This window comes from Brachyhypopomus gauderio, chromosome 16 (genome assembly GCF_052324685.1).
Source record: "Brachyhypopomus gauderio isolate BG-103 chromosome 16, BGAUD_0.2, whole genome shotgun sequence".
Lineage (NCBI taxonomy): Eukaryota > Metazoa > Chordata > Actinopteri > Gymnotiformes > Hypopomidae > Brachyhypopomus > Brachyhypopomus gauderio.
This window is the reverse complement of record NC_135226.1, coordinates 8,414,968-8,423,237: the sequence shown is the minus strand read 5'-3', so window position 1 is coordinate 8,423,237 and position 8,270 is coordinate 8,414,968.

Genomic DNA, 8,270 nt, shown 5'->3' with positions numbered 1-8,270 from the left:
AATCCTTCTTTTAGTGTCACGGTACGGAGGCCCCCTGCTGGCCGACCCCATCTGCTGTGGCAGTCTTTTATGTTGTCCTGGTGTTGTTGCATTGTGTTCGTCCCTCAGGTGGGCGGGGGTTTTTAGCAGGGTTTTTTGTCTGTCTATTATGTATTGTCTTTGTACCAGTTGACTGCTGGTTACTGTATCCTTAATTTGGAATACATCACAGGTTTTGTGTTGTGCACTTTATTCATTAAATCCCCCCTTTTTCCTGAGACGGCCGTGATAACTTCCTTTTTATTTTTGCACTCCTTGCCCATCGCATTCAGAAGGTAGACAAAATTATATTTTAGTTCTTGTGTTGGGACTCAGTGAACATGAAATAACACAAAGTCACGCATGTAGGTTGAGAACTCTATGTATGACCATGCAAGTGGACTGAAGGGGTGGAGCAGTAATATATAAACCTGCTTGTTACCAGTAACTTTTGGATCTCTCTGATGTAAAGGTTTTGAATGTATGAGATCCCTGGAGATATCTCTGTTTTAATAAAGGCATGCAGTGCTTTATAGGTCAGTATATGAATTTTTTAATTAATAATTAATCTAACTGGGAGTCAATGCAGGGCTGATAAGACTGGGCTAATATGATCTAATTTTCTAGTTCTAGTTAGAACTCTGGCTGCGGCATTTTGAACTACTTGAAGTTTATTTAGATTACTATTTGAGCATCCTGACAGTAGTGAGTAACAGTAGTCTAATCTGGAGCTAACAAAGGCATATTTTTCTGCATCATGCTGGGATAATGCATTTCTTAGCTTGATAATGTATTATTATCTATGTATTTATCAAATGATAGGTCAGAGTTGAGAATGACACTGAGAATTTTGACTACTGAGCCAGGAGTAATGGGGTAGTCTGTGCGATTTAGCATTAGATCTAGTATTTTCTGTCTTGTGGCCTTTGGGCCCAGAAGGAGAACCTCCATTTTGTCACCATTAAGGTGGAGGAAGTTTAGCGACATGCAGCATTTAGCATCTCTTACGCAGGCCTCAATTTTTCCTAAACTGTTTTTGTCATCAGGTTTGGCTGATATGTAAAGTTGGGTGTCATCTGCATAGCAGTGAAAGTTGACACCATGTTTATTTATAATTATGCCCAGTGATAGTATGTATAATATAAATAATAGTGGTCCTAAGATGATGCCTTGCGTGACTCCATATTTCCCTTTTGTGCATTTGGAGGGAATATTATTGAGCTCTACAAACTGATAGCGATTGGTTAAGTAAGAATTAAACCATGAAAGGGCTGTACCTGAGATTCCATCTCAGTTTATTAACCTTTCTAGCATGATCTTGTGATCTATTGTATCAAAGGCTGCACTAAGATCCAGAAGAACAAATAGAGATACATAGCCTTGATCTGAGGCAAGAAGGAGATCATTTGTTACTTTAATTAGGGCTGTTTCAGTACTGTGGTGGGGCCTAAATCCATACTGGAACTTTTCAAATATGTGATTCCTGTGCAGATATGAGCATAATTGTTGGGCCACAGCTTTTTCTGTGATCATGAATATAAATTATAGGTTTGAAATGGGTCAGTAACTAGTACAGTTGGACCAAGATTTGAGGGTTAATTTTGATGGAATTGAGTCTAATGTACAAGTAGCTGTCACGTTGAGGACCCCGGCCCCTCCCCTTTGGGCGTGTGTAAACGTTGTCCACGTGCTTTGTCTGCGTCTGCGGAACTCTGTGGTGAAGGCTATGTTGTGTGAATAATGTGTCTCACCTGTGAATCGTCTCGTAATCACATGGGGCTAATGTGGTCTGTCTATTTAATGTGCGCTCGCGCAGTGTCCTGTGCTCGTCGTTGTCTAATGTCTACACGTTACGTGTGAAGTATTTGTTGCTCGTGCGCTATTGCGCAATTTTGTTTAAATAAAAAGTGACGTAAAAGAGGAGGATTCCTGTCTCGTCCTTCGTCCCTCGCCGAACGTCACAGAACGACGAGCCATCAAGAGACAAAGATGCCAGGCTACAAGAGCAAGCCCAAGAAGGGAAAAAAGCCCAGCAAGCGGCACCACCGCTCTTCTTCCTCCCCCCCGCGCCGCGAAGCCCCGCCGACTTTGGCACAGCTCGAGCTGGACCCGATCTGTGCGTCCCTGCTGCGACAGGCGCGGGTGCATCACGACCCCGAGGCGGCGGAGAAGCTCCGCCAGGAGGCGGTGCGGCTTTGGGGAACATACCACCCCACTTCATCCAGGGAGCCCTCACCCCTGCGGGTGAGCTCCTTTGCGCTCTGTGGGGTGGAGAAGACCCCCGAGAGCGAGTTTGGGGAGGGGGACTCTCCAGGCGAGGAGGAGGAGCTGGAAGACGAGGAAGACAGCTACCCTCCGTCTTTATGCGACGCCTCCACCGTCAACTACGGTAGGGAGGAGGAGTCAGAGGAAGACGGCTATCCTCCGTCGCTAGATGACGTCTCTACCGTCGACTACGGTGAAGAGGAGGAGGAGGAGTCGGAGGAAGAGGACTACCTCCCTCCGCCCGTAGGTCCCTCTCCCCCTGTCGAGGAGGGCGAGGAGGAGGTGGAGGAGCAAGAGGGCGACGAGGAGGAGTACCCCCCGTCGGAGTGCTCCGCATGCCCCGAGGAAGACGGTGGGGAGGAGAACGGGGATTACCCTCCGTCCGAGGGCTCCTACACGGAGGAGGAGGAGAGCCCTCCCCCCTCGGAACTGTCCGCCGGGACGGTGAGGAGGAAGAGGAGTCCAGAGGCGGGTTCATCCCTCAAGCGCTCCCCAGCCAGCGACATGGACTGTTCCCGGGGTGGCAGCTCGGGGCAGCCCATGAGCTGGAGCCGTGGCAGTGAGGAGGAGATGGAAGCGGAGGAAGCCACTCCCACTGCCAGGTCCGGAGGGAGATCCCCGGACGAGGAGGGTTTCCCGTACGGCCCACCGAGGGGTGGGACCAACCGCGCTGCACCTGGCGCGTCGGCCAACCGCGCTGCACCTGGCGCGTCGGCCAACCGCGCTGCACCAGGCGCGTCGGCCAACCGCGCTGCGCCCGGTGGAGGGTTTGCAGCAAGGGCAGGAGGAGCACCGCCCACCCCAGCACCTGCAGCACCAGTGGCTCCCGATCTCACTCCCCTCATCGCTCTCCTTCTGGCGCGCAGCCTGGCGCCGGTTTCATGTGTGTGTGTGCCTGTGTTCGTAAGTCTACCCGTATGTGTACCTAACCCCCTCTTCCCGTTTGTGTCTATGTGTGTAAGCGTGCCTGTTTGTGTTTTTGTAACCGTGCCGTTGTCTAACGTCTTTTCCCCTGTGTTCCCAGGGAGGGTGTTCTAGGCGGTCCGTGGCGGACGCTTCCCCGAGGGCGGTCACCTCCCAGACGCAGGACTGAGCGCGTCGGATCCGCCCATCGTCGTGGGTTCGGGGCACTCGGTCCTGTTGGCACCCCGGGACGGGTAGTGCCCTTGGAGGGGGCGTCTGTCACGTTGAGGACCCCGGCCCCTCCCCTTTGGGCGTGTGTAAACGTTGTCCACGTGCTTTGTCTGCGTCTGCGGAACTCTGTGGTGAAGGCTATGTTGTGTGAATAATGTGTCTCACCTGTGAATCGTCTCGTAATCACATGGGGCTAATGTGGTCTGTCTATTTAATGTGCGCTCGCGCAGTGTCCTGTGCTCGTCGTTGTCTAATGTCTACACGTTACGTGTGAAGTATTTGTTGCTCGTGCGCTATTGCGCAATTTTGTTTAAATAAAAAGTGACGTAAAAGAGGAGGATTCCTGTCTCGTCCTTCGTCCCTCGCCGAACGTCACAGTAGCAGAATTTTATGATGAAATTATTTCATCCAATTCTGGTTCTGGGTGTGGATGGAAAGCTTCAAGTGTTTCTTCTAATGCAAAATTTAGTTCAATATCAACCAAACCAGATGACAGACCAGATTTATTTGACCTATAAAAAGGATTTATATTTAGTGTAATATTCTCTATTTTATTATCAAAGAAATCCATAAAGACATCCATAAAGGTTTCCTGGAATCTCAGGTTCAGCGCCTGCTTGATTTTTTGTAAGTTTAGAAATAGTACTAAAAAGAAATCTAGGATTGTTTTTATTATTCTCAATCAGTGAGGCTAAGTATACTGAGCATGCTTTAGTGAGTGCCCTTTTGTATTCAATAATGCTATCCTTCCAGGCACAGTGGAGTACTTCCAGCTTAGTGGATCACCATTTCCGCTCTAATTTACGTGCTATTTGTTTTAAGTTACAAGTTTGGTCAGTGTACCACGGGGGGAGCTTTTAAAATCTGGCCTTTTATATTTGAGTGGAGCTACTATATCTAGAGCTGATCTACAGGTATTCTCTAAGCAATCTGTAAGACTGTCTAAATCCTCTGGATCTATTTGTGAGTAAGATAAAATAATTAATCTGGGAGGGTTTCAAAAAAATGTGTTGATGAGTTTATCGAGCATTTTAAATCAATCAATCAATCAATCAAATTTTATTTATATAGCGCTTTTTACAACAGTTGTTGTCACAAAGCAGCTTTACAAGTGTCGAGTCCTAGCCCCCAGTGAGCAAGCCAAGGGGGACAGTGGCAAAGAGAAACTCCCTAGTTTTTTTTGCATGAGGAAGAAACCTTGAGAGGAACCAAGACTCAGGGGGGGAACCCATCCTCCTCTGGCCGACACCGGTCACCATGACAACAACAACAATTTAGACAAAGAAATAAAGAAAAGGAAAAGATGTAGTATTGTCCATCATGGTGTAGGCTTATCCGGTCAGGCAGTAGGTGGCTGGCACAGGATGGATCGCTTGTCTCTCCTCATCTCATTTTTCCTCGAGCAGGCGGGCAGCCATGTGGAGAAAATAAAACAGGGAAAATTAGCTCTGTACGGGGACATATACAGGACAGATGAGATTATAAACATTTCTGGAGTGTGGCAGCAACTCCAGCATTAAGTTAAATTATTACAGCCTAGCTAAAAAAGGCAGAACCAGAAGGTAACATAGGTCTGGGGGCATTCTGAGACAATGGCATCCATCCACTGTACTGTCAACAAACTTGAGTGACCTCGAGCAGTGACAGGACGACAGCACCAGCGCCTCAGTCTACCATAAAACCCTTCATCTATGAACCCCTGGATCTGTACCTTTATCTAAGGGGGGATATTAATTATCAAATGCTAAACCAAACAGGTGGGTTTTCAATCTAGACTTAAAGATTGTGACTGCAAGAGTCCCGGATGCATTTTGGAAGGTTGTTCCAAAGCTGGGGGGCCTTACAAGAAAAAGCTCTTCCCCCTGCTGTTACCTTATTAATTTGTGGAACTAATAAAAGACCAGCACCCTGTGATCTTAGTGGACGTGGGGGTTCATAGTAGGAAATAAGTTCCAGGAGGTATTCAGGAGCAAGCCCATGCAGTGCTTTATAAGTTAACAATAGAATTTTAAAATCAATACGGAATTTAACTGGGAGCCAGTTAAAACAATGCCGAGGAGACGCGCTGGTATTCAGGTTAAGATGTAGCTCGATTGAGACTAGATAACTGGTCGGAGCGGAGGTTTACTTAACGTTGACGTTTACTTACAACCTTTATGTCTGCTGCCATCTGCTGACGACAAGTTGTCAATGCAGCTTGTGAACTGTGTACTGTAGAGCAGGTGTCGTGAACTTGCATCTGCCTAGCAGATATATCATAGTTGCATCTGCCTAGCAGATATATCATAGTTGACACAACGTTTCCTAACACGATAAGTAATTCCGCTGGCATTCTAAAGTACGACAGTGCTAAAAAATAAAGATCAAGATATAAAACATTCTCATGCATGTTAACACATACAGTACATCTGTTTTCTGGATCTATTGGCTGGAGCCAATCCCAGCTGTCTTTCGGGGTACAGGAGTGTTGTGCACAAAACTCTACTTTTATTGGGTAATGCGGTAGCCCACATGAATTGAGTCGTAGTCAGCTACCGTACCGTAGGAGTGCCGTACATTTAAGCACAAATGGACAGAGGAATTTGCCTTTGTGGAGAGTGCGGGTTCTGCGGTGTGTTTAATAGGCTATGCAATTGTGGCAGTGTTAAGGTTTCTTTTGTAATCGTCCTTTAGACTTATTGTTCCCACCAGGGTCACGGACGTAGTTTTGGGGGGGGACGGGGGGGAAATGTCCCCCCCACTTTTTCAAAAGCCGGTTTTGGTCCCCCCCAGTTTTTACAGTTAAAACCAAATATTTAAGTAGCGACGAAGTCATGTCCCCCCCCACTTTTTAACGGTTAAAAAAACAATATCCAAATAGCGACAAATCTAGCACTAGGATCATGCAGCTCCGAGCTCCCCCCCCCCCCCCCCCCGCTCAACAATTTTTGTTCACAGCGCTCAACAATTTTCATTCAACCCCCCCCCCCCCCCCCCCCCCCGCTCAACAGTTCGCCACCCCAGGTTGTGTCCCCCCCACTTATGAAATCAAAACTACGTCCATGACCAGGGTTCATAATGTTCGTAAGAGTTCGGTAGCTGGTACCAGGAGAACAGATTCACAACACACTTTTGTCAGGAAAGAGTTCCCGAGTTTAATAATAATGCATGTATTTAAATACAGAATAAAGAAGATGTGTCTTAATACAATTGGGTAAGAATAAAAAAAACGTATGATTGGTGTTCTCCTTATCGAGGAGGCACAAAAATACAGGGAGAGACAGGGAGAGAGGTAGAGACAGACAGAGTGACACAGAGAGAGATTCTAACCGTGGAGCACACACAGAGATAAGGGAGTGACCTGAATGTCATAGTGTTCTGACTGAGGGTCCCAGACAGTAAATCACAAATTCCAAGGCAGAGGGGGATCCGGGCGCAATCCCACTAATTGCGACTAATTGCGGGAGAGCCGGCAATTTTATTTGGGATTATAAATAGGGCGGTATGGCTACTTTGGTGGAGTTTATACTCGATTCCCCCCCCAAGCATACCTAATCGTGTTAACGGTGTGTAACGTGGTTGGGCATGGCTTTGTTCTTTGGTGGACTGTAGCTCGATACTTTCCAGGTATGGCACTTTCTGGTGTCTGACTCTTATGTGCTAGAAAATAGGCACACATTAACCCAATTCAGTGATCCACAACGCATTGCGTTTACACCCAAACCCTCCCAGTACGCTTAAATCTTTTGAAGCATCAGCATAAGTAGGCTATGCCCAAATTCTTTTTGGTCTTTTGAAAGTAATCTCTGGAATACTTCACCAACAGATGGCGCCAAAACGAATTTTAAAATGAAGTAATCATTTTGATGATTATCTTCTATTATCTATCGCTTTTGTGAGTAATTTAGTGAACGTGCAGTCACAAAATTATTTTTGATTTGGTGGTGGTGGGTAACTACATGTCATTATGTCTGGCAAACTACCACATCAGTAGTAGTAAAATGTTTTTAGCACTGACCCCCTGACTGAGGAGTCTCCTATTTCACAGTCTCTACTCATGCTGTAAATGGACGCTGTAGCTAGCTGTAGCCAGCTAGTGATGTGTTGGTCTATAGGAGAAAATCATCTAAAAACGACGTGGTTTATAAACCAGAAACATTGAGGGCTCACACAGGTCTGTACAATACATTTCAGTTGCATTTGCAATAAAAAAGAAAAACATTTGATGTATGCCAGAGGTTAGAGGAGAATGGCCAGACTGGTGTGAGCTGATGGAAAGGCAACAGTAACTCAAATAACCGTTACAACTGAGACATGCAGAAGAGCATCTCTGAATGCACAACACGTTGAACCCTGAGGTGGATGGACTACAGCAGCAGAAGACCACACCAAGTGACACTCCTGTCAGCCAAGAACAGGAAACTGAGGATACAATTAGCACAGGCTCACCAAAATTGGTCAATAGAAGACTGGAAAAACGTTGCCTGGTCTGATGAGTCACAATTTCTGCTGCGACATTCAGATGTTAGTTCAGAATTTGGCGTCAACAACATGATAGCATATTTCCATCCTGCCTTGAATCAACAATTCAGGCTGGTGGTGATGGTGCAATGATATGGGGGATATTTTGCTGGCACACTTTGGGCCCATTAGTACCAATTGAGCATTGTGTCAACGCCACAGCCTACCTGAGTATTTTTACTGATCATGTCCATCCCTTTATGACCACAGTGTACCCATCTTCTGATGGCTACTTCCAGCAGGATAATGCATCATGTCATAAAGTGCAAATCATCTCAGACTGGTTTCTTGAACAATGAGTTCACTGTACTCGAATGGCTTCCACAGTCACCAGATCTCAATCCAATAGAGCA